This window comes from Rhinoderma darwinii, chromosome 1 (assembly GCF_050947455.1).
Source record: "Rhinoderma darwinii isolate aRhiDar2 chromosome 1, aRhiDar2.hap1, whole genome shotgun sequence".
NCBI classification, from domain to species: Eukaryota; Metazoa; Chordata; class Amphibia; order Anura; family Rhinodermatidae; genus Rhinoderma; species Rhinoderma darwinii.
In genome coordinates this window covers 326,528,970-326,554,498 of record NC_134687.1, presented here as the reverse complement: position 1 = coordinate 326,554,498, position 25,529 = coordinate 326,528,970, and the positions used below count along the sequence as shown (strand labels likewise).

General features: G+C 42.4%; 1 pseudogene; it reads left to right on the top strand.

Moving 5' to 3' along the window:
• The first annotated feature begins 238 nt into the window (after positions 1-238).
• The window catches only part of LOC142749319 (cytoskeleton-associated protein 2-like), a 129,246-nt pseudogene continuing 103,955 nt past the window's right edge, over positions 239-25,529 (top strand).

Sequence of the window (25,529 nt, the reverse complement as noted above, 5' to 3'; positions counted from 1 at the left end):
CAACCCGGCCAGTGGCGGATCCCCATAGGTCTGTTATGGGTGGCCGTCCGGGGCCCAAGGCTTCCGGGGGGCCATGGCCGCCCAAAGACTACACCTCAGTTTTGTCAAGTTTTTGCCGCCAATCGCGGCAAAAACCACAACAAAACTGAAGGACGCGGATACAATTGACATCACTGGCAAGGCAGTGCCCACCATTCGTTTTTTTTTTTAATGCAGACGGACTGATGATGTCGACGTGATGACGTCATCGTGCCTCTTGCGTAATTCCGCTGGATGCGGCCTGGTCAGAAGAGACCAGGCCTACTACATCATCGGAGAAGAGGATGGCGCTGGAATGGCGAAAGGTAAGTCTGGCAATTTCTACAGGTGGCTATGTGTGGCGCTATCTACAGGGGGGTGTGTCGCTATCTACAGGGGTGTGTGTGGTGCTATATATAGGGGGGTGGCGATATCGACAGGAAGGGCTGTGTGGATGTTGCTATCTACAGGGGGGTGTGTGTGGCACTATATACAGGCGGTGTGTGAGGCACTATCTACAAGGGGCTGTGTGTGTGGTACTATCTAAAGGGGGTCTGTGTGTGACACTATCTACATGGGCTGTGTGTGGCCCTATCTACAGGGGGCACTGTGTATGTCGTGCTTTACTTTACAGTGTTTCACAAAATTATATTCAGGGGCAGTGTTTGGTACTATTTTATTCAGGGGCGCAGTGTATGGTACTATTATATTTAGGAGCACAGTGTTTGGTGCAATGATAATTTTATCTTTGTGTATAGGTGTGGAAATGTTGGAAAAGTGAGGCGTCGAAGACATCTGAGTTGCAAATTCTGCAGAAATGGGTCATAGCCAGGAGAAGTCGTCATGAAGTCTGGATCGGATGGGGAAGAAAAGAGGAAAAAAATTACTAGAATCTGAGAAGTCGGCACCTGTGAGTCACTGGATTTATAGAGAATTTGTCACCCCTCCTGATATTTTTATTATAGGAAATCCTTGTATTTCAAAAGAAGTCTTTGTGCAGTCCAGGACTGATAGGCAAATTTGTGTTACCATTCCCCTTGTCAGGGGGATGTGTCCCTGCAGTGTAATACTGTCAGTATGTACGGATATAGCCCTTTGACAACGGGAATCGTAACAACCATTTGTTAATGCTTGAACAAATAGTTATTGTTAACAATAGTTACGGTGCGGCAAGGCGGCGGTGGAGAAGGGGGGCCCAAGTTTGGGTAACAACCCAGGGCCTATGGTCTACTTAATCCGCCATTGGACTCATCAGTTGCATGAAACCCAGCTGGTTTGGACTTTGTGTGACTGTTAGGTCGCACTTGTGGTAACTTGTCGCTACGTGGCCACATTTACTGTAATTATGTGCAGTGCTGTGTCGCGGCCAAAGTCGCCGTGTAGCCCTAGCCTCATACACCAACTTTATTTACACAAGACCAATGCAAAATTTACAATATAAAAAATTATATTCTTGGGAGAATTTTTTAAATTTGAATGTGACTGATAGGGGCTTTAAGGGGTTTTGGGAAGATCACCATTTATCATCTATCGGCAGAAGAACGCTGCATGAAGACACCAGGCAGCAGGACACAGGTATTTCATAGTACCCTGCGCATAAGCCCTTAAGAAGATAAAAAGCATCTTACGGTGATAGATAAGTCCTCACCTGGAGGGAGAGGTCTAAAGTGTCAGTGGATGCACAATTGCAGTGCCTTAAACACAATACAAATTTTTTCTGTGTTACTCTAAAAAGTGACATTTTTCATGATTTTCCTGTGTTGACAAAACTCCATCTCTATACACTCTGCTCTGCTGATGTGGAGGTTGGAACTATACAATCTATATGATAAAGAGTCAGAAGAGATATGTCCAAATTATAAAGATGTCAAAAAAAAATCATTGCACCCGCACTTAACAATAGCAGCACAGTCCATTAGGAAACTATTTCACCATTCCACCTCCAGCACCGCTACACTCAGACATGTCACATCTACTTTAGCTGAGGAGACAGTGGTGAATGTGCTGAGGCCACGTGATGATACAGGCATTCATCAGGGCTTCTTGCCAACAGCACAATGCTTGCCATCCTTCATTCCACTCTGAAACACAATGTTTAATGTGCAATATAACCCTTATGCCAAGAATCAATATCACTTACCCTTCTTTTATCTCTAAATGGATTAAAGGAGAAACTCAAATAACTTATATAAATCGTTTTCATTTCCACAAGTTTAAATCCTATTATGTTATCCGATTTGTCTTTTTTGACAGCTTTTAAGGTTATTTAAAGTGAACCTTTCATTTCATCAAAATCTTAAACTGAAGTAGAGCTTACCTAGAGCAGTACGTGTTTAATATACTTTATTAGGATAACATGCACTATTCCTAACATTGAGAGCACCAGGTCCTGGCTGTAGCGTTTTCAAATCTACCCTGTAGCCACTTTGTATTCTCTATATAGTTTTGTAAGGCAGATAACATCAGGCAACCTTTTTAAATATCCAACTAAATAGTAAAAATAGCCACAGCACAAATTCCCCTCTACTGCCTCTGTTGGTCTGTCTGCCATTATGACTAGGCCACAGTTACTTTCATACATAGAGACACAAGTGTATTTTAAAGGTTACTGGGGTTGTTTAACCCCTTAAGGACGCAGGCTTGTTTTGGCCTTAAGGCTCAGAGCCCATTTTTCAAATCTGACATATTTCCCTTTATGTGGTAATAACGTCGGAATGCTTAAACCTATCCAAGCGAGTCTGAGACTGTTTTCTCGTGACACATTGGGCTTCATGTTCGTGGTAAAATTTGGTCGATATATTTAGTGTTTATTGGTGAAAAATTGCAAAATTTAAAGAAAATTTGGAAAAAATAGCATTTTTCTGAATTTAAATGCATCGGCTTGTAAAACAGACGGTTATACCACCCAAAATAGTTACTAGTTCACATTTCCCATATGTCTACTTTAGATTGGCATCATTTTTTTAAACATTCTTTTATTTTTCTTGGACGTTGCAAGGCTTAGAACATAAACAGCAATTTCTCATATTTTTAAGAAAATGTCTTTTTTTTAAGGTACTTCTTCAGTTCTAAAGTGGCTTTGAGGGGCCTATGTATTAGAAACCCTTATAAAACACCCCATTTTAAAAACTAGACCCCTCAAAGTATTCAAAACAGCATTTAGAAAGTTTTTTAACCCTTCAGGCATTTCACAAGAATTAAAGCAAAGTGGAGGTGAAATTTGCAAATTTCAATTTTATTCAATTTTTTTTCTGTAACACAGAAGGTTTTACCAGAGAAATACTACTAAATATGTATTGTCCAGATTCTGCCGTTTTTAGAAATGTCCCACATGTGTCTCTAGTGCGCTCGTGGACTAAAACACAAGCCCCAGAAGTAAAGAAGCACCTAGTGCATTTTGAGGCCTCTTTTTTATTAGAATATATTTTAGGCAGCATGCCAGGTTTGAAGAGGTGCTGAGGTGCCAAAACAGTAGGAATCCCCGAATAGTGACCCCATTTTGGAAACTACACCCCTCAAGGAATTCATTTATGGTTGTTGTAACCATTTTGACCGCACAGTTTTTTCACAGCACCTATTTGGATTGGGCTGTGAAATTTAAAAAATGACATTTTTTCCAATAAGATGTAATTTGTGATCAAAATTTCTTATTTTCACAGAGAACAAAATACCCCATTTTGTTGCCAAATTTGTCCTTAGTGCGGCAATACCCCATTTGTGGTGATAAACTGCCGTTTGGGCCCATGGGAGGCCTCAGAAGTGAAGGAGCGCTGTGTGTTCTTTGGAGTGCAGATTTTGCTGGTTTGGTTTTCGGGTGCCATGTCGGATTTGCAGAGCCCCAGAGGTATCAAAGCAATGGAAACCCACCAGAAGTGACCCCATTTTGGAAACTACACCCCTCAAGGAATTCAATTATGGTTGTTGTTACCATTTTGACCACACAGTTTGTACACAGCACGTATTTGAATTGGGCTGTGAAATGAAAAAAATGAAATTTTTTATCAAAATTTCTTATTTTCACAGGGAACAAAATACCCAATTTTGTTGCCCAATTTCTCCTGAGTGCAACAATACCCCATTTGTGGCGATAAACTGCTGTTTGGGCCCATGGGAGGCATCAGAAGTGAAGTAGCGCTGTGTGTTCTTTGGAGTGCAGATTTTGTTGGTTTGGTTTTCGGGTGCCATGTCGCATTTGCAGAGCCCCAGAGGTATCAAAGCAATGGAAACCCGTCGTTTTAGCTCAAAAATTCTTATTTTCACAAGAAATAAAATACTACATTTTGTTGCCCAATTTGTCCTGAGTGCGGCAATACCCCATTTGTGGTGATAAACTGCCGTTTGGGCTCATGGGAGGGCTCTGAAGCAAAGGAGCGCTATTTGTTCTTTGGAGTCCAGATTTTGCTGGATTGGTTTTTGGGTGCCATGTCGCATTTGCAGAGCCCCAGAGGTATCAAAGCAATGGAAACCTACCAGAAGTGACCGCATTTTGGAAACTACACCCCTCAAGGAATTCATTTATGGGTGTTGTGACCATTTAGACCCCATAGTTTTTTCACAGAACTTATTTGAATTGGGCTGGGAGTTAAAACAAAATAAATTTTTTACAATAATATGTAGTTTTGGCTAAAAATTTCTTATTTTCACAAGAAATAAAATACCCCATTCTGTTGCGAAATTTGTCCTGAGTGCAGCAATACCCCATTTGTGGTGATAAACTGCCGTTTGGGCCCATGGGAGGGCTCAGAAGGAAAGGAGCGCTATTTGGCCTACTGGGGATTTTCTGGTGCCAAGTCATGTATGCAGAAGCCCCAGAGGTACCAGTACAGTTGAAACCCACAAGAAGTGACCCCGTTTTAAAAACTACACCCTTAAGGCATTCATCTAGAGGTGTAGTGAGCATTTTGACCGGAGACATACAACCCATAAACTGTAATGTGTGTTCTCCCGGGTATGGCAATACCCTCAATGTGGCTGTTATCAGCTGCCTGGGCACACAGAAGGCTCAGAAGGGAAAGATGAGGGGGATAAGCTGTGCGGAGTGCATCAGGGTAAGTAAAACTGGGGTAAATTATAAACCAAGGGATGTATGATAAATTTTAAAACACTCTTTCATACAGAGCTCTGGTTTTTCGGGACACGCGTTACATTGATATATTGTGTCCTCCCTTATCCCCCTCTTATAGCAGACTTTGCACCTCTTTTGACTTTTTCCCTTCTTGCCAGTTTGGGGAACTTCTCCTGGAAAGTGTTGCCCTGGTACGATGCGTGTGGCCCCGCTTCCAGAAGTACTGGGTGCCCCCCCCCTTCCTGGTCCCTAAAGATTAGGTTCTTGATAACCACCTCTTGAAATTCCAGGAAAGTTCCCCTCTGGCCTGTACATCGACGTAGCACGTACACATTGTACAATGCCATCGGTATGATGTGCCCGGCCAGCTTCTTATAACACACCGCATGGCGCTGTAGGGCTTCAGGGCTTCATCTGACAAGTCCACCGCTCCCATGTACCTATTGTAGTCCAGGATGCAGTCTGGTTTGGGGATCTCTGTACTGGTACCTCGTACAGGTACATGGGTACTGGTGTGACATCTCTCTTGTCTTGTACTTGACACACAATATGTTGCTGCTGGATTGTGCCCTGCTCTCACCCCTTCTTGTTTGCCCAAGCAGAGTCTTAGGGAGGCCTCTCAGATTTCTTCTAGCAGTGCCGCATGCCACAGGACTGGAAGCGAGGCAGTTGAAGAGTGGGACACCGGTATAAAAATTATCCAGGTAGAGGCAGTTGAAGAGTGGGACGCTGGTATAAATATTATCCAGGTAGAGGTGGTAACCCTGGTCCAGCAGTGGGTGCACCAAATCCCACACAATTTTTGCATTAACTCCCAGTAAGGGGGGGGGGGAATTATGGGGGTTGAATACTGGTGTCCTTCCCTTTTATATATCCTAAATTTGTAGGTATACCCTGATGCACTCTCGCACAGCTTATACATCTTCACGCCATACCTTGCCCTCTTACCCGGCAGGTACTCGCGGAATTGAACCCTCCCTTTAAAATCTACCAAGGACTCATCAATAGAAATACACTTCTCGGGGGTGTATGCTTGGGAAAACCGGGCACTGAAACGGTCTAATAGGGGTCTCCGTTTATACAAACGGTCAAAACTGGGGTCATCTCGGGATGGGCACGGCTCATTATCAGCATAATGTAAGAAGCAAAGTATTGCCTAATTTATTTATTTTTTTAGGTTCTAGTTCAGTTCTGAAGTTGCTTTGAGGGACCTATATATTAGAAACCCCTATGAAACACCCCATTTTAGAAACTACACCCCTCAAAGTATTCACAACAGCATTTAGAAAGTTTATGAACCCTTTAGGTGTTTCACAGGAATTTAGAGCAAAGTAGAGGTGAAATAGAAAAAAAATTTTTGTCAGAAAATCCGCTTTATACCATTTTTTTTATAACACAAAAGGTTTTACCAGAGAAACGCAACTCAATACGTATTACCCAGATTCTGCAGTTTTGAGAAATACCCCACATGTGGCCCTAGTGCGGTAATGGACTGAAGCACCGGCCTCCGAAGAAAAGGAGCACCTAGTGGATTTTGAGGCCTCCTTGTCCGGTTTGAAGAGGTCTTGTGGTGCCATAACAGTGGAAAACCCACAAAAGTGACCCCATTTTGGAAACTAGACCCCTTGAGGAATTCATTGCAGTTTTCATAGGGTGCATGTGACTTTTTGATCAGTTTTTATTCTATTTTTAAGTGGCGTGGTGACTAAAAAACAGCAATTCTACTATTGTTTTTTTATTCTATTTTTTATACAGCAATTCTACTATTGTTTTTTTATTCTATTTTTTTTACAGCGTGCACCGTGCGCTATAAATGACATATTCACTTTATTCTGCGGGGCGATACGATTACGGCGATACCAGATGTTTATAGTTTTTTTTATGTCTTATGGCGTTTGCACAATAAAATACTTTTTGTAAAAAATCATTTACTTTTTGTGTTACCTTATTCTAAGAGCCATAACGTTTTTATTTTTCCATCAAGAAAGCCGTGCGAGGACTTATTTTTTGCGTAACGAACTTCAGTTTTGATCAGTACCATTTTTAGGTACATGCGACTTTTTGATCTCTTTTTATTCCATTTTTTGCGAGGTGAAGTGACCAAACAATTGTGATTCTGGTACGGTTTATTATTATTTTCTATTACGGCGTTCACCGGGCGGGATAAATAACGAAATAATTTTGTAGTTCAGGCAGTTACGGACGCGGCGATATCAATTATGTATAGTTTATTTGTTTGTTTATATATTTTTATTAATAATAAAGGACTGATAAGGGAAAAGGGGGGATTTTTACTTTTATTACTTTTATTTTCTTATTTTTACACATCTTTTTTTAACTTTTTTTTAACTTTATTACTTTGTCCCACTAGGGGACTTGAGGGCAGGAGGCCCTGATCGCTATTCTAATACACTGCACTACATGCGTAGTGCAGTGTATTAAAGCTGTCAGCTACTCACTGACAGCAAGCATAGTGGGTCCTGACTTCGTCAGGACCCACTAGGCTTCCGTCGATGGCAGAGCCGGACGCCATTGTTTGGTGTCCGGTTGCCATAGTCACCATCACCAGCCGCTATCGCGTAGCAGGCTGGCGATTGTAGCTTAACCCATAAAAAGCCGTGATCACTATTGAACACGGCTTTTCAGGGGTTAATCAGCGGGGACACAGCGATCGGTCCCCGCTGTAGGAGCTGTGACAGCTGCTGAACGAGACAGCAGCTGTCACAGCTCACAGCTCCTGTATGTGTCGGGAGGACGGCCGAAATTGCCGTTACTCCCGCGACGTACTATTCCGTCGCTGAGCGCGAACGTATTGGTTAGAGCGACGGAATAGTACGTCGCTGAGCGCGAAGGGGTTAAAGAACTTCAATGTTCGGGCCAATTTTCATTTTTTCTTCCCCACCTTCCAAAAGCCATAACTTTTTTTTATTTTTCTGTTAATGTTGCTTTTTGTGGGAAGAGTTGTAGTTTTTCATGGCACCATTTATTGTACCATATACTGTACTGTGATACTGAAATAATATTCATTGTGGGATGAAATGGGCAAAAAACAGCAATTTCGCCATTGTTTTTTGGGTTTAGTTTATATGGCGTTCATCATGTGGTAAAAACTACATGTTAACTTTCTTCCACGGGTTAATATGATTATGACGATACCAAATTTATATAGTTGTTTTTGTGTTTTACCACTTTTACAAAGAAAAAACAATATGTTAAAGAAAAATTTGCTTTGTGTTGCCACATTCTGGAAGCCATAATTTTTTTTCCTGTCAATTGAGCGGCGTGAGGGCTTATTTTATGCGGGGCGAGCTGTAGCCCATTTTGGGCTACATATGACTTTGTGATCACTTTTTATTACATTTTTTTGGGGAGGTAAGGCGACCAAAAAAAGCAATTCTGGCATTTTTATTTATAGTGTTCACTGTGCGGGTTAACCCTCTGGCCGGGGTCTCTGCTCCAGGAGAAGCCCGATGTTAGGGGCTTTAAGATGCCGGAATTCCCGGCCAGAGCATCGACACTGCTCTGGCCAGGGAATCCGGTCCAGGAGGAGCCCCTGATGTCATTGTCCATATATGGACAGTGATGTCAAGGGCTTCCCCGGGCTCAGCGCTTAAAGGAGTCCTCGATGAGTGGACATTGAATGCTGAAACAGGAAGCTGACGGTTTCTTGCTTCAGCATTGGATTCAACTGTATCTGCGTCCTGAGGACGCAGATGCAGTTGACACCGGGACATACCATCGGCCGCCCGGGACAGCGGGACACCACCCGGATTCCGGGACTGTCCCGCTGAATCCTGGGCGATTAAGAGGTATGGGCAAATAGTTTGTTATTATCTACACAATAAATATGATATTTAATGGTGGGGTAGACCCTTTAAGCCTATTATACATTATTTTATGACCTTCTCATTATTTCTAACAGAAAATCATGCTGATTTAACATCACTCAGATTTCTGGTTCTTTTTCTTTAGGGACAGAGATGGATGGCTGTATGGGAACAGATGTTCTGAAGGTAACAGCATCAGACTTAATGAGGAATACAATCTTTCAGTGTCATACATAGTTGCATTATTATTAATGATAAAGAGTATTGATTTGTCAGTGTGCTGAAACGTGTAAGATCCCCGGTGACTTAACCTACATACACACATCATTTCAAGTTTCCATTGCATAAATAATAAATTGTAGATGACTGTATAATTTTCTAGTTGTATTTTGAAGGAAATGTTAAGGATTGAAATAAAACCCTTGTGCATTATTCAATGTCAGTTGCATTTATACGCCCGTATTAGTAATTCCTTCAGTCGTCTCTCCTTTTGTAGTTTCCATGACAACAGTTTCTACTGGTACTGCTACCTCTCGAGCCCCGCTCTTTTAATGCTTTTCAGCTGTTTTCTTACTTGGTAAGCAATTAGTCAGTACAATGCACATTAGCTGCACCTTTGTTTTCATGTAGTCTGAATATATTTGTAACGCTAAGGAGATTAGAGATGGTATAATGTTTGTCATACGATCATAAAAATGACTTTGTGTTTGATTTCTGCCGGAATCAGTCATTTATCCTTAAGGTGGAACTGATGACTCACAACTTAAATATATTATTATTCCCATTGGTTCTCTGGAAATGTTATGATTTATCTCAGTGTTTTGAGGAGAATATATAAAAGGTTTTACTTTGTAGGACTAAATTATTTAAGTCAGAGGGCACAATTGCAGTGCCATCTTCGCTGGATGCGATGGCACATTCATTTTTTCCTTTCCACAAGTTTTCGTGTACCCCTGACATGCCAGGAATTTTGTTTTGCTGGTACTATTCCCCTCCATTTACATTTCTGCAGTAATGAGACACTCTGAATAATGTAGAAACTCAAAAACATGTAAATGTGTTGCAAAAATAGCCTCGATCTCCCATCACTAACAAAATGTTAACCCTGAATGAGGATAAACTGATCTATGGAAATTAAATGAATTGCTAGAAGATTTAATTTGGATATGACCCTTTTGAATATTTAATGTGAAAAACTTGGCACTAAAGATGAGCAGAACACTGAGGATTTAACCTTAAGGCCTCATTCACACGGCAGGGTTTCCCGTCCGGGTGCCGGCCGTTCATAAATCGGCCGGCACCCGGCTGCATTAGGAATGATAGACCCCTAATGGGGCTATTCACACGACCGATTTTTTGACGGCCGGAAAATCCGGCCGTCAAAAAATAGGACATGCTCTATCTTTGCCCGGACACCCGGCCGCCCGGCTCCCATAGAAGTCTATGGGGCCGGGTATTACACGGCCATCACCGGAATGTGTTCCGAGTGATGGCCGGGTTTCCCGGCGCTTGCGCTCTATCTCCTCCTCCTCACAGCGCAGAGTGCATGTGAGGAGGAGGAGTTGATGCCATTCTGACGAATGGCATCGCTGCACACTGTGTTGCAGGGCCGGGGTGTACAGCAGGTGGAGGGAGCGCTGCGCTGGCTCCCTTCCCCTGCTTGTTAAAAGCACCCTGGCTCGGCGACACCTTAGATGGCGCCGCTAGTAGCAGCAGCTGCTGCGGCTGCTACTACTGCAGCGACGCCACTATAGCAGAGCGGGGAGGTATCTCCCCGCTCTGCTATGTGCTAGCCGCACTTTAGCTCCTTGAAGGAGCGGAATCCCCGTGTGTTCGGGGATTCCGCTCCTGGACAGAGCGCTTGATGTCTCTGTCCATATCTGGGCAGTGACATCAGGGGAAACTCCTGAAGCGGAATCCCCGAACACATGGGGATTCCCCTTCAGGAGCTGCCGCTGATGTCACTGTCCGGATCTGCCCGGCCCGGCACGGATGCATAACTTTATGCAAACCGGCCGGGCAGAATGGCCGATTTTACCGGCCGGCACTCGGGCTCGGACCCGACCCGGTCGTGTGAATCCCGCCTAATATGTCCTTGGCCAAACTATTTTATAAACATCAAAGACGACATTTATCGCATGGATATGTAACAAATGGCTGATAGTTGGGATTCCCCCTCTTTGACCCTCACCTATTTGTTTAACACGGGTACCTAAATCCATTTCCACAATCTAAAATTCATGTGCGAGAATATGAAGTGTATTTATACCATATTCTGTGGATATGTCATAAATATCTGTTGTCGGAATATCTTTTTGATAATAAAGAACACATGTAACAAACATGTTGGTTCAGAACAATTCCATTTGAACCCCTTCCCTCTTTAGCCACTTTTGACCTTCCTGACAGAGCCTCATTTTTCAAATCTGACATGTTTCACTTTATGTGGTACTAACTTCCGAATGCTTTAACCTATCCAAGCGATTCTGAGATTGTTTTCTCGTGACACATTGGACTTTATGTTACTGGCAAAATTTGCTCAATACATTCAGTATTTAAATGTGAAAAACACCAAAATTTAGCGAAAATTGCATTTTTCTAAATTTAAATGTATCTGATTGTAAGACAGGCAGTTATACCACACAAAATAGTCACTCAATAACATCCCCCATATGTCTACATTAGATTGACATCATTTTATGAACATCCTTTTATTTTTTATGACGTTACAAGGCTTAGAACTTTAGCAGCAATTTCTCACATTTTCAAGAAAATTTCAAAAGGCTATTTTTACAGGGGTCAGTTCAGTTGTGAAGTGGCTTTTAGGGCCTTAAACATTCGAAACCTCTAAAAAGTCACCCCATTTTAAAAACTTCACCCCTCAAAGTATTCAAAACAGCATTTAGAAAGTTTCTTAACCCTTTAGATGTTTCACAGGAATTAAACCAATGTAGAGGTAAAATGTACAAATTTAATTTTGTGTTGTTGCAGAAATTCATTTTTAATCCATTTTTTTTGTAATACAAAGTTTTACCAGAGAAACGCAACTCTATATTTATTGCCCAGGTTCTGCAGTTTTGGGAAATATCCCACATGTGGCCCTAGTGTGCTAATGGACTGAAGCACCGGAATCAGAAGCAAAGGTGTACCTAGAGGATTTTGGGCCTCCTTTTTATTAGAATACTGTATATTTTAGGCAACCTGTTGGGTTTGAAGGGCTCTTGCGGTGCAAAAACACTGGAAATCCCCCAAAAGTGACCCCATTTGGGAAACTACACACCTTAAGGAAATTATCTAGGGGTATAGTGAGCATTTTGACACTACAGGTTTATTGCAGAAATTATTGGAAGTAGGCCGTGAAAATGGAAATCTACATTCTTTCAAAGAAAATGTAGGTTTAGCTAATTTTTTCTCATTTACACAAGGACTAAAGGAGAAAAAGCACCACAAAATTTGTAAAGCAATTTCTTCCGAGTAAAACAATACCCCATATGTGGTAATAAACGGCTGTTTGGACACACGGCAGGGCTTAGAAGGGAAGGAGTGCCATTTGGCTTATGGAGCTCAAATTTAGCAGGAATGGTTTTCGGAGGCCATGTCACATTTGCAAAGTCCCCGAGGGATCAAAACAATGGAAACCTCCCCACATGTGGCCCCATTTTGGAAACAACACACCTTAAGGAAATTATCTAGGGGTATAGTGGGCATTTTGACCCTACAGGTTTATTGCAGAAATTATTGGAAGTAGGCCGTGAAAATGAAAATCTACATTCTTTCAAAGAAAATGTAGGTTTAGCTACTTTTTTCTCATTTCCACAAGGACTAAAGGAGAAAAAAAGCATGAGGGCTTATTTTATGCGGGGCGAGCTGCAGTCTATTTTGGGCTACATATGACTTTGTGATCACTCTTTATTAAATTTTTTTGGGAGGTAAGGCGACCAAAACAAGCAATTCTGCAGTTTTTATTTATAGTGTTCACTGTGCGGGTTAACGCTCTGGCCGGGGTCTCTGCTCCAGGAGAAGCACCTGACGTCACTGTCCATATATAGACAGCGATGTTAGGGGCTTTGAGATGCCGTAATTTCTGGCCAGAGCATTTAGCAGGAATGGTTTGTGGAGGCCATGTCACATTTGCAAAGCCCCCGAGGGGACAAAACAACGAAAACTCACAAAAAGTGACTCCATTTAGGAAACTACACCCCTTGAGGAATTCATCTAGGGGTGTAGTAAACATTTTGACCCCACAGGTGTTTCATAGAATTTATTAGAATTGGGCAGTGAAAATAAAAACAATACTTTTTCTTCAAAAAGATGTATATGTAGCGCAAATTTTTTTTTATCAACAAATAAAGGAAAAAAAAAGAACCCCAACATTTTAAGCAACTTCTCTGGTGTACGGAAATACCCCATATGTGGTCATAAACTGCTGTTTGGGCACATGGCAAGAAACAGAAGAGAAGGAGCGGCATTTGGCTTTTGGAGCACAGATTTTGCTGGATTGGTTTCTTGACACCATGTCGCATTTGCAAAGCCCCTAAGGTACCAGTACAGTGGAAACTACCCAAAAGGGACTCCATTTGTGATACTACACCCCTTGAGGAATTAACCTAGGGGTGTAGTGAGCATTTTGACCCCACAGGTGTTTCATAGATTTTATTTGAATTGGGCAGTGAAAATAAAAATGAAATTTTTTTTCCAATAAGACGTAGATTTTGCGCAAAAGTTTTCATTTTCTCAAAAAAGAAAGCAGAAAAACAAACCCATCATTTGCTAAGCCAATACCCCATATGTGGTTATAAACTCATTTTTGGGCACACGGCAGGGCTCAGAAGGAAAGGAGTGCCATTTGGCTTTCGGAGTACAGATTTTGCTGGATTGGTTTCTGGGCGCTATGTCGCATTTACAAAACCCCTGTGGGACCAAAACAGTGGAAACTCTCCAAAAGTGACCCCCATTTTGGAAACTACACCCCTCAAGGTATTCACCTAGGCATGTAGTGAGCATTTTAACCCTGCAGGTGTTTTGCATAAATTAGTGTGCACTCGATATTGCAGAGTGAAAATGGGATTTTTCAATAGATATGCCAATATGTGGTGCCCAGGTTGTGCCATGATAACAAGACAGCTCTCTAATTATTATGCTGTGTTTCCCGGTTTTAGAATCACCCTATCAGGGGGCCCTAAACTTTTGCCTGGACATTTGACAGGGCTCAGGAGTGAAAGAGTACCATGCGAAATTGAGGCCTAATTTGGCGAGTTACATAGAATTGGTTCACAATTACCGAGGCTCAGATGGGAAATAATAAAAGAAACCCCACTGAAGTGACCCAATTTTAGAAACGACACCACTCAAGGAATTTATTAAGGCGTGTAGTGAGCATTTTCACCCCATAGGTCTTTTCCATAAATAAATGTGCTGCGTATGGTGCAAAGTAAAAATAATTTTTTTTCCCCAGAATTGCCAATTCAGTGGCAAGTATGTCGTGCCCAGCTTATGCCACTGTAGACACACACCCCAAAAATTGTTAAAAGGATTCTCCCGGGTATGGCGGTGCCATATATGTGGAAGGAAACTGCTGTTTGGGCACGCTGTAGGGTTCAGATGGGAGGGAATGCCATTTGGCTTTTGGAGAGCGGATTTTGCTTGGTAGTAGATTTGTTTGAGTATTGCTGGTGTTTCCGTTTATAATGTGGGGGTACATGTAAGCTGGGCAGAGTACCTGAGGGGCATTAGTCAGGTGGGATGATAATCGGGTAAAAAAACAATAAAATAATCCATAGATGTGTGTTACGCTGTGAAGCGATCCTTTCTGCACAGGCAGGTGTTGCACTGATATATGGCGTCCTTTCTTATCCCCCTTTTGGTCCACACTCCGCACCTTTGCAGTTTGGGGAATTTTGCAAGGAAGTGTTATCCTGGTATAATACGGGCGCCCCCGCTTCTAGCAGATATGTTTGGGCCCCCCCCCTTCCTGGTTCCCTAATTTTAGGGCCCCGATAAATCGCCTCTTGAAACAGTCGAAATGAACCCCTCTGATCTGCACAACTGCATATTTTTTATTTCCAGACTTACGGAAGCCTTAACTAATTTTATTTTTTTATAGACGTAGTGGTATGAGGGCTGTTGTTTTGCGGGACGAGCTGTAGTTATTATTGGTACCATTTTGGGGTACATGCGACTTTTTCATCACTTTTTATCCTATTTTTTGAAAGGCAAGGTGACCAAAAAACAGCAATACCGGCATAGTTTATTTAGGGTTTTTTTATACAGCGTTCACCATGCGTTATAAATTACATGTTATCTTTATTCTGCGGGTCAGTTACGATTCCGGTGATACCTAATTTATAGCACTTTTTTATGTTTTACAACTTTTTGCACAATAAAAGTAGTGATGTAAAAAGAATGTGTTTTTTCTGTCGCCATGTTGTGAGAAGCATAACGTTTTCATTTTTTCGTCGACGGAGCTGTATGGGGGCTTGTTTTTTGTGAGATGAGCTATAGTTTTTCTAGGCACAATTTTTGGATACATGCGACTTTTTGATCACTTTTTATTTCAATTTTTGTAGGGCAAAGTGACCCAAAAAACTGAAATTCTGGCATTATTTTTTGCGTTTTTTTTACGTCGTTCGCCGTGTGGAATAAATAACATAATATTTTTATAGTTTAGACCGTTACGGTCGCGGCAATACCAAATATGTATGGTTTATTTATTTATTTTCAATAATAAAGGACTTGATAAGGGAAAAAGGGCGATTGTGTTTTATTTTATTATTTAAAACTTTTATTATATTTTTTACAACTTTTTTCCACATTTTTTTTACACTTTACTTTAGTCCCACTAGGGGACTTGAAGGGCCAACGGTCAGATTTTTTTCTAATACATTGCACTACCTACGTAGTGGAATGTATTAAATCTGTCAGTCATTCACTGACAGCAAGCCGATTAGGCTTCGCTTCTGAGCGGGGCCTAATCGGCTTCCGTAATGGCAAACAGGAGGCCATTGTTAGGTCTCCTGGTGTCATAATAGCAGTCGGCAGTCGTCCGATTGCAGGACACAGCTGGTGATCTGCTAGCAACCACATAGATGCAGCGATCGCATCCGATCGCTGCATCTGAGGGGTTAATGGCAGGGATCCGAGCTAGCTCCGGTTCCTGCTGTTACAGGTGGATGTCAGCTGTAATATACAGCTGATATCTACCGCTGATGACGCCAGCTCATCTCCTGAGCCGGCGCCATCTTACCAGCGGCTACGGAAGCCTTTCAGGCCCGCCTCCGGGTGGGGGCTGGAAGTTTTCCATGCTAGGCACACGGGGAGGCGAGTATTAGGCCTCCGGTTGCCATTGCAGCCACCAACACCTCTGCAATTTTATTGCTGGGGTGTCGATGAGCTGCAAACACCTTAAATGTAGCAATCGCATTTGACGGCTGCATTTAAGGGGTTAGTGTAAAGGTTCAGATAGCACCAGATACGTGGAAGGGTGAGGTTTTGCACGGATAGGGGCCCAACCCAAACATAAATATAAAAGAGTATCCGGCACACCAATATAGAAAAAAAGGTATTTTTTATTTTGTTTCTAATGCCAGTGGCAGAGTGCGACGTTTCGGTCTAGGTGACCTTCATCAGGCACTGAGCCGTGCTGGGCAACTGAATTGACGAGCGCTAGTGGTGCTGATAGCGGCTGGCGCCATGATACAGCGGCCAGCCGCTATCAGCACCACTAGCGCTCGTCAATTCAGTTGCCCAGCACGGCTCAGTGCCTGATGAAGGTCACCTAGACCGAAACGTCGCACTCTGCCACTGGCATTAGAAACAAAATAAAAAATACCTTTTTTTCTATATTGGTGTGCCGGATACTCTTTTATATTTAAGGGGTTAGTGGCGGGTATCAAAGCTAACTTAGGTCCCCGCCACTACAGCAGGATGTCAGCTGTCAGATACAAAGTATACAACATTTTGCGGGAAGCACTGGCTTTCCATGTCGTATACTTACGACAAATGTCGAAAAGGGGTTAATGTCATAGTTTTGGAATGAAATTCTAAATAATCACACAAGGATGTGATGGTCAAGTGTACACATCCATGTCTGTGTTGCTATTGGCCACTACATTAAAGAATTCCCAAGATGCTGCCTTTCCTATATATTTGACCCAATCAGTATGGAGTTAGGTGCAATAAATGAAATACAAGACTGAGTGTATAAAAATGTGTACACAAACCGTCCATATATTACATGGACAGCATTCAATCTGTCTATATACAAATGCAGAGGGAGCAAAAAAGCCCAAAGATAGCAAAATAGAAATTCTTTATTACTTTTGTCAATAAGTGGAAAGAAAACCTCACTAATCTTACCTTTAATCAAAGACAGGCAATTAAACAGCTTAAAAACCTTAAGGATGTCGGGGGAGCTGATAAGGGAGGAAAGGTTGTGATCTAGCCAGCACAGATGAATGAGCGCGAAGCATTTCGACAACTCAACATTCAGCAATGTTATCGAAAATCTCCCTATGACCTGACTCATTTGTTTGATCTACTTCTTCAATGTTTGGGTGAATGAACGAATTATAACTCCAAAGTTGAGGGAGGGTTTGACAGTTGATTTTCCCATTAATCCTACATTTTATTTGTTGCACAAAGTCCAAAAGGATTCCACCAATCCCCCTGGCAGTCCCATAGTCTCGGGGATTGGTAGACTTTGTGAGAATATTTGTAGATTTGTTGATTTTTATCTACAAAAGTGTGTGGAGACCTTGCCGTTTATTCACTAAAGACACAACGGATATGTTACGGCGTCTTGAAGGCCTACATCATAATGATGACATGCTTTTGGTGACCTGTACACTTCTATATGCCAGGACCACGGAGTACGTGCTTCTAGTTATTTTTTTGAGATGACCAATCACGACCCGGATTTAATTGAGTTTGTGTTGTGTTTATTTGAATTTGCTTTGATACACAATTTTTTTACGTTCATGGACCGTCTCTTCTTGAAGCTCCAAGGAAACGGCTACGGGGGAGACTTGTGGTGCCTTATATGCCAATTTATTGTTGGGGCTGTGGGAAAAAGAAATTGATGATGCAGTGCTCCAAAGGTCAAGGTATATAGACGATATTATTTTCATCTGGCAGGGCTCCACGTCACAACTTGAGTCTTTTTTGGCCACACTTAAAGGGAACCTGTCACAAGGATTTCACCTATTAAACCAGCATTACCTGGTGAAAGTGGGTGAAAAATCATTTTTATGTAACCTATAATTATCTTCTAAGTAGGCTCTGTACCTTTAGTATTCAGTTTTTTAGTGTTCCCGCATCGTATGCTAATGAGCATAAAACAGTCATATCTTTGTTCGAAAGGAGTCATATCTTCATTCCTCAAGCCTTTCTGAGTTATCCCCTTCTCTTTACTTTTGACTGACAGCTCTTCGCCTCCCCCCACCACACACGAAATTCTGCACTGCACAATGGGACACCATAGCGGCACATGCGCAGTATCTAGATTTGAGGCGCGGACGAAGCAGGGAAGGGTGTCGGAACATACATGACAGGCACATGCTAGCTATCTCAGAATATATTTCGGCATTCATGGTGGGCCAGTTATCGGGGTTGGGCAGGCATAGGAAGAGGAATGAACGAGACAGCTGGATTATTACCATAAAAGGTGCGAAATGTTTGCAGACCGCTATTTATGGTCGGAGGAGGAGTTTAGGAGAGGGGATAACGGCAATGAACTTTTGACAGCAGCGGCCAGCGAGGGGTAAGTAGAGTTCAATAGGTGAAATGCTGGTGACAGGTTCTCTTTAATATCAATGATTTTAACATTAGGCTTACTTGGAAATTTTATAGAACTTGTGTTGAGTTCTTGGAAATTTTGATTGAACGAGATGATCATGGTCTGACTACCACTGACATTTATAGAAAGAAGACCTCAAATATCTCCCTCCTCCATGCCACGTCTTCATACTATCCGAAAATCAAGAAAGCAATACCAGTATGCACATTTTTGAGGGCACGGCACATCTGCTCCAATGATAGTAATTTTGAATGTCAGGCATTTGACATGACAGAGACTCCGTAGTCGAGGCTACAATCAGTGAGATAACAGAAGAGGGTACATAAGAACTAAGCATTCTCCACGGGAAGGACTGTTGGGGAGTAAACCGAAAAGGTCAGGTGGTTTTGATTATAATGAGAGATTTATCACTACTTTTAACACTCAGTGGGTTGAAGTACGTGACATCTTACGTAAGCACTGGAACGTCCTTCTTATAGATCAGGACCTGACTGGCTGTTTTTAAAAACTACACCCCTTAAGGCATTCATCTAGAGGTGTAGCGAGCATTTTGACTGGAGACATACATCCCATAAACTGTAATGTGTGTTCTCCCGGGTATGGCAATACCCTCAATGTGGCTGTTAACAGCTGCTTGGGAAAACAGCAGGCCTTTATCACATGGAGGAGATCCAAAAATCTCAGAGACTTGCTTACATCCAGCCATTATATCCCTAAATCCCTACAGAACCCCTTTGGCAGTTGCAGCCCCCCATGGGGATCCTTTAACTGCGGTAGTTGTGCTGCATGAAGATATATCTTACATACTTCTACCTTTAACCCCTTAAGGATGCAGCCTAGTTTGGGCCTTAAGGCTCAGAGCCCATTTTTGAAATCTGACATATTTCACTTTATGTGGTAATAACGTTGCAATGCTTAAACCTATCCAAGCGATTCTGAGATGGTTTTCTCGTGAGACATTGGGCTTTATGTTAGTGGTAAAATTTGGAGAATATATTCAGTGTTTATTGGTGAAAAATGTCAAAATGTAGAGAAAATTTAGAAAAAAATAGCATTTTTCAGAATTTGAATGCATCTACTTGTAAAACAGATGTTATATCACCCAAAATAGTTACTAGTTCACATTTCCCATATGTCTACTTTAGATTGGTATAGTTTTTTGAACATTCTTTTATTTTTCTTGGACGTTACAAGGCTTAGCACATAAACAACAATTTCTCATATTTTTAAGAACATTTCAAAAGCCTTTTTTTAAAGGTACCTGTTCATTTCAGAAGTGGCTTTGAAGGGCCTACGTATTAGAAACCCCCATAAAACACCCCATTTTAAAAACTAGACCCCTCAAAGTATTCAAAACAGCATTTAGAAAGTTTACTTAACCCTTTAGGCATTTCACAGGAATTAAAGCAAAGTAGAGGTGAAATTTGCAAATTTCATTTCACTTGCTGAATTTCAATTTTCTTTTTTTTTTTTCTGTAAAACAGAAAGTTTTACCAGAGAAACACTACTACATGTGTATTGTCCATATTCTGCCATTTTTAGAAATGTCCCACGTGTCTCTAGTGTGCTTGTGGACTAAAACACAAGACCCAGAAGCAAAGAAGGACCTAGTACATTTTGAGGCATCTTTTTTATTACAATATATTTTAGGCAGCATGCCAGGTTTGAAGAGGTGTTGAGGTGCCAAAACAGTAGGAATCCCCCAAAAGTGACCCCATTTTGGAAAACACACCCCTCAAGGAATGAATTTATGGTTGTTACCATTTTGACTGCACAGTTTTTACACAGCACGTATTTGAATTGGGCTGTGAAATTAAAAAAAATTCATTTATTTCCAATAAGATGTAATTTTTCATCAAAATTTCTTATTTTCACAGGGAACAAAACACCCCATTTTGTTGCCCAATTCCTCCTGAGTGCAGCAATACCCCATTTGTGGCGATAAACTGCCGTTTTGGCCCATGGGAGGCCTCAGAAGGGAAGGAGCGCTGTGTGTTCTTTGGAGTGCAGATTTTGCTGGATAGGTTTTCGGGTGCCATGTCGCATTTACAGAGCCCCAGAGGTATCAAAGCAATGGAAACCCACCAGAAGTGACCGCATTTTGGAAACTACACCCCTCAAGGAATTCATTTATGGGTGTTGTGAGCATTTAGACCCCATAGTTTTTTCACAGAACTTATTTGAACTGGGCTGGGAATTATTATTATTTTTCCAATAATATGTAGTTTTGGCTCAAAATTTCTCATTTTCACAAGAAATAAAATACCCCATTTTGTTGCCCAATTTGTCCTGAGTGCGGCAATACCCCATTTGTGCTGATAAACTGCCGTTTGGGCCCATGGGAGGGTTCAGAAGGAAAGGACCACCATTTGGCCTACTGGGGATTTTCTGGTGCGAAGTCATGTATGCAGAAGCCCCTGAGGTACCAGTACAGTTGAAACCCTCGAGAAGTGACACCGTTTTAAAAACTAGACCCCTTAAGGCATTCATCTAGAGGTGTAGCGAGCATTTTGACTGGAAACATACATCCCATAAACTGTAATGTGTGTTCTCCCGGGTATGGCAATACCCTCAATGTGGCTGTTAACAGCTGCTTGGGCAAACAGCAGGGCTCACACTCTTTCATACAGAGCCCTAGTTTTTCGGGACACGTGTCACATTGATATATTGTGTCCTTCCTTAACCCCCTCTTATAGCAGACTTTGCACCTCTTTTGACTTTTGCCCTTCTTGCCAGTTTGGGGAACTTCTCCTGGAAACTAGAACCCTTGAGGTATTCATTGTAGTTTTCATGGGGCGCATCCGGCTTTTTGATCAGTTTCTATTCTAATTTTAAGTGGCTTGGTGACTAAAAAACAGCAATTCTACTATTGTTTTTTTATGCTATTTTTTTTACAGTGTTCACCGTGCGCTATAAATGACATATTCACTTTATTCTGCGTGGCGATACGATTATGGCGATACCATATGTTTATAGTTTTTTTAATGTCTTATGGCGTTTGCACAATAAAATACTTTTAGTAAAAAATCATTGACTTTTTGTGTTGCCTTATTCTAAGAGCCATAACTTTTTTATTTTTCCATCAAGAAAGCCATGCGAAGACTTGATTTTTTGTGTAACGAACTGTAGTTTCGATCAGTACCATTTTTAGGTACATGCAAATTTTTGATCTCTTTTTATTCCATTTGTTGGGAGGTGAAGTGACCAAACAATTGTGATTCTGGTACGGTTTATTGTTATTTTCTTTTATGGCGTTTACCATGCGGGATAAATAAGGAAATCATTTTGTAGTTCAGGCCGTTATGGACGCGGCGATACCAATTATGTATAGTTTATTTGTTTATTTATATATTTTTATTAATAATAAAGGACTGATAAGGGAAAAAGGGGGATTTTTAGTTTTATTACTTTTAAAACGTTTATTTTCTTATTTTTACACAACTTTTTTTTACTTTATTACTTTGTCCCACTAGGGGACTTGAGGGCAGGAGTGCAGTGTACTGCGTAGTGCAGTGTATTGGAGCTGTCAGCTACTCATTGACAGGACCCACTAGGCTTCCGTAGATGGCATAGCTGGAGGCCATTGTTAGGTGTCCGGTTGCCATAGCCACCATCGCCGGCCGCTATCGTGTAGCAGGCCGACGATGTTAGCTTAACCCCTAAAAAGCCGCGATCGCTATTGAACGCAGCTTTTAAGGGGTTAATCAGCGGGGACCCCGCTATAGGAGCTGCGGCAACCGCTGTACGAGACAGCAGCTGTCACAGATCCTGCATGTGTCGGGAAGACGGACGAAATGGCCGTTACTCCCGAGACGTACTATTCCGTCATGGAGCGCGAACGGGATGGTTTCCATGACGGAATAGTACGTCACTGAGCGTTAATAACACCAATAAGGACAAGGAATTTAAGATCGTCTTTAGAATCACATCTAATACAGAAGCGGTGGTCTACATTGTAACCTGTCCCTGATAATAGAAAAACATAGGAAACACGTTGGTCCGCTCACCATGCACCTCAGATCTTCCTGACACCACGTTGTATTTTATTTTGTGCTTGTAGACATAAATGATTTTGTGTCGGCAGCAGATGAAAACAGTAGATGTGTAGAAGGAGATAACGTCCAGCACTCGATCCAATAAAATCCCAATCTTTAATTCATCATTTTAAAACAAAGTAAAAACATTCCCGGCAAGGACGCTTACGTGTTTTGAACACAAAGGTTCTTAGTCATAGCTGATGTCAAACATAATAAATGTTGATAAATTATATGATAAATACAATGTTATTTTTGTTCCCAATAAATTGTGAAGACGTTATGTAAAATTTAATGTAGACTAGGTATGTCACGTACGCTCTGCCTGCGGCTCCCTCGGTCTACAGGACATCGAGAGTTACTCGCTCGGGCGTCACCCGGCCTGGCAGACTGAGGCAGTCTGCAGCCAATAGGAGCTCGTAAGCATCAGGCCAATCAAAGCCTGGTTGATGTTCCTGAGCCCCCACCCTCTCCTTATTTAATTCAGCCTGGGATATTTGGCCTTTGTCTGTAATTAGAGTTTCCTTGCCTGGTGCTTTCCCTTGTTTCAGACTCCCCTCAGCGACTTGTTTTTTGGACTTCATGACCTGACCTCGGCTGGACTCCTGACTTTTCTTTGCCTTCTGACTTTTGTTTTTTCCGCACTCTCCAGGTTTGACCCTGCCTCTCCCTCTGTGTACTTCCCAGGTGACCCTTTGTTATTTTGTACTGTCTCTGTATTATCTGTTTGTCAGTTTCACTTGTACAGTATAGGGAATGCCGCCCAGTTGTGCACTGTCGTACAAGTAGGTAGGGACAGAGGTTTGAGAAGAACAGGGACCTCACTGTTTACTTTGTATTTGTTCATGACAGAATTACAGACCTTTTACCTGCTCTTCCCTGTCTGTTTGCCATGGACCCCTTGGTCGTGTTAACAGAGCAAATGCAGGGTTTCACCCAATTGGTACAGGATCTGGCCCAGATTCTACCAGCAGGAGCATGCCCCGCAGGTGGCCGCCCCTGTTACTCGTGGCAGCCTACCCTCCCGCATCCACGATGTGTTTCATTCTTCCCTTCTTAAAAGATTTCTCCCCCACCCCTGTCCCAGTATTGACACCCGAGGGACAGGAGTTTGCGGTGGCCAGGTTGCTGGACAGTAGAAAGGTTCAGGGGTCTATCCAGTACCAGGTTCAGGGGTCTATCCAGTACCTGGTCCATTGGGAAGGATATGGTCCAGAGGAGAGGACTCGGGTCCCAGTCCGAGATATTCACGCTTGGACCCTTAAAAAAAAAATTTCAGAAAGTTTCCGAATAAACCTGGTTCGGGGGTTGAGGGTCCAGTGGCCCCTCGTAAAAAGGCGGGGTACTGTCACATACTCTCTGCCTGCGGCTCCCTCGGTCTCCAGGACAGTGGTTCCCAACCGGGGTGCCGCGAGAACTGTCCAGGGGTGTCACGACACTCTGCTCATCCACTGCAAAAATAAAAATTATTTTCTTTTTGCTACAAGCTCCGCCCCCGACATTGTAGCAGACGTGACGTGTGCACGTGTTTTACTAGTACCGCCCACTGCTTCCCATTAGAAGTCTGTAGGAGGGAGAGGAACCATGCTGTGCAGGGGAATTTTTTCTTTTTTTTTCTTTATTTGTTACCAATTGTGTGAGAAATGGAGCCAGGGGAATGCCGGAAGTTGTAGTCCTCTCCTCTTATACCCCCCTGTAATGTCCTCTTATATCCCTTAATAACAGCCTGGACATGCTGGGAGTTGTTGTTGTTCTTATACCTCCTTATTTATTCCTTCCCCAGGAGTAAGCACGCTTTCCCTCTGTGATGGTCACTTTACTAGAGGGGCAGATGCTCATTTTACTGGGGAGGGGACTGAGGCTGATGGTGGCTTTACTGGAGGGGGCTGATGGTCATTTTACTGGGGGGACTAAGGCTGATGGTCACTTTACTGGAGGGGGCTTATGGTCTCTTTACTGAGGGGTCGTTTTACTGTGGGTGGGGGGCTGATGGTAATTTTACTGTGAGTGGGGGGCTGATGGTCATTTTACTGGGAGTGGGGGCTGATGGTCTTCGAGTGATTTCCGCCTCTAACCTCCCATTGAAATTAATAGGAGGCAGAAAAAAACCTGCGGCACTCATTTGATGCTTTTCAGTCTGCGGTTTTTGCATTCGCTTCAATGGCTTAAAAAGAAAATGTGGGCAAAAAAAAAGTCAAACAACGCTGTTAATTCAAAATCTGCTTCAAAATACCTAAAGGAGTTTTGAGGCAGATTTTTAATTTCTGCCTTACAAAAAAACACTGTGAACATACCCTAACAGTCTACAGCCAATAGGAGCTCAGGAGCGTCGGGCCAATCAAAGCCTGGCTGATGTTCCTGAGCTCCCGCCCTCTCCTTATTTAGTCCAGCCTGGGATAGTAGGCATTTGCCTGTAATTAGAGTTTCCTTGCCTGGTGCTTTCCCTTGCTTCAGACTCCCCTGAGCGACTTGCTTTTTGACTTCTTGTGACCTGACCTCGGCTGGATTCCTGACTTTTCTTTGCCTTTTGTTTTTTCTCACTCTTCCGGTTTGACTCTGCCTGCCTGACTCCGCCTTTTGCGCCCGGACTTGTCCGCGGCGAAATTGCTCTGCCTCTCCCTCTGTGTACTTCCCAGGTGACCCTTTGTTATTTCGAACTGTCTCTCTTATCTGTTTGTCAGTTTCACTTGTACCAGTATAGGGAACGCCGTCCAGTTGTGCGCTGTCGTTTAGGTCGGGTCGTACAAGTAGGTAGGGAGAGGTTTGGGAAGAACAGGGACCTCACTGTTTAC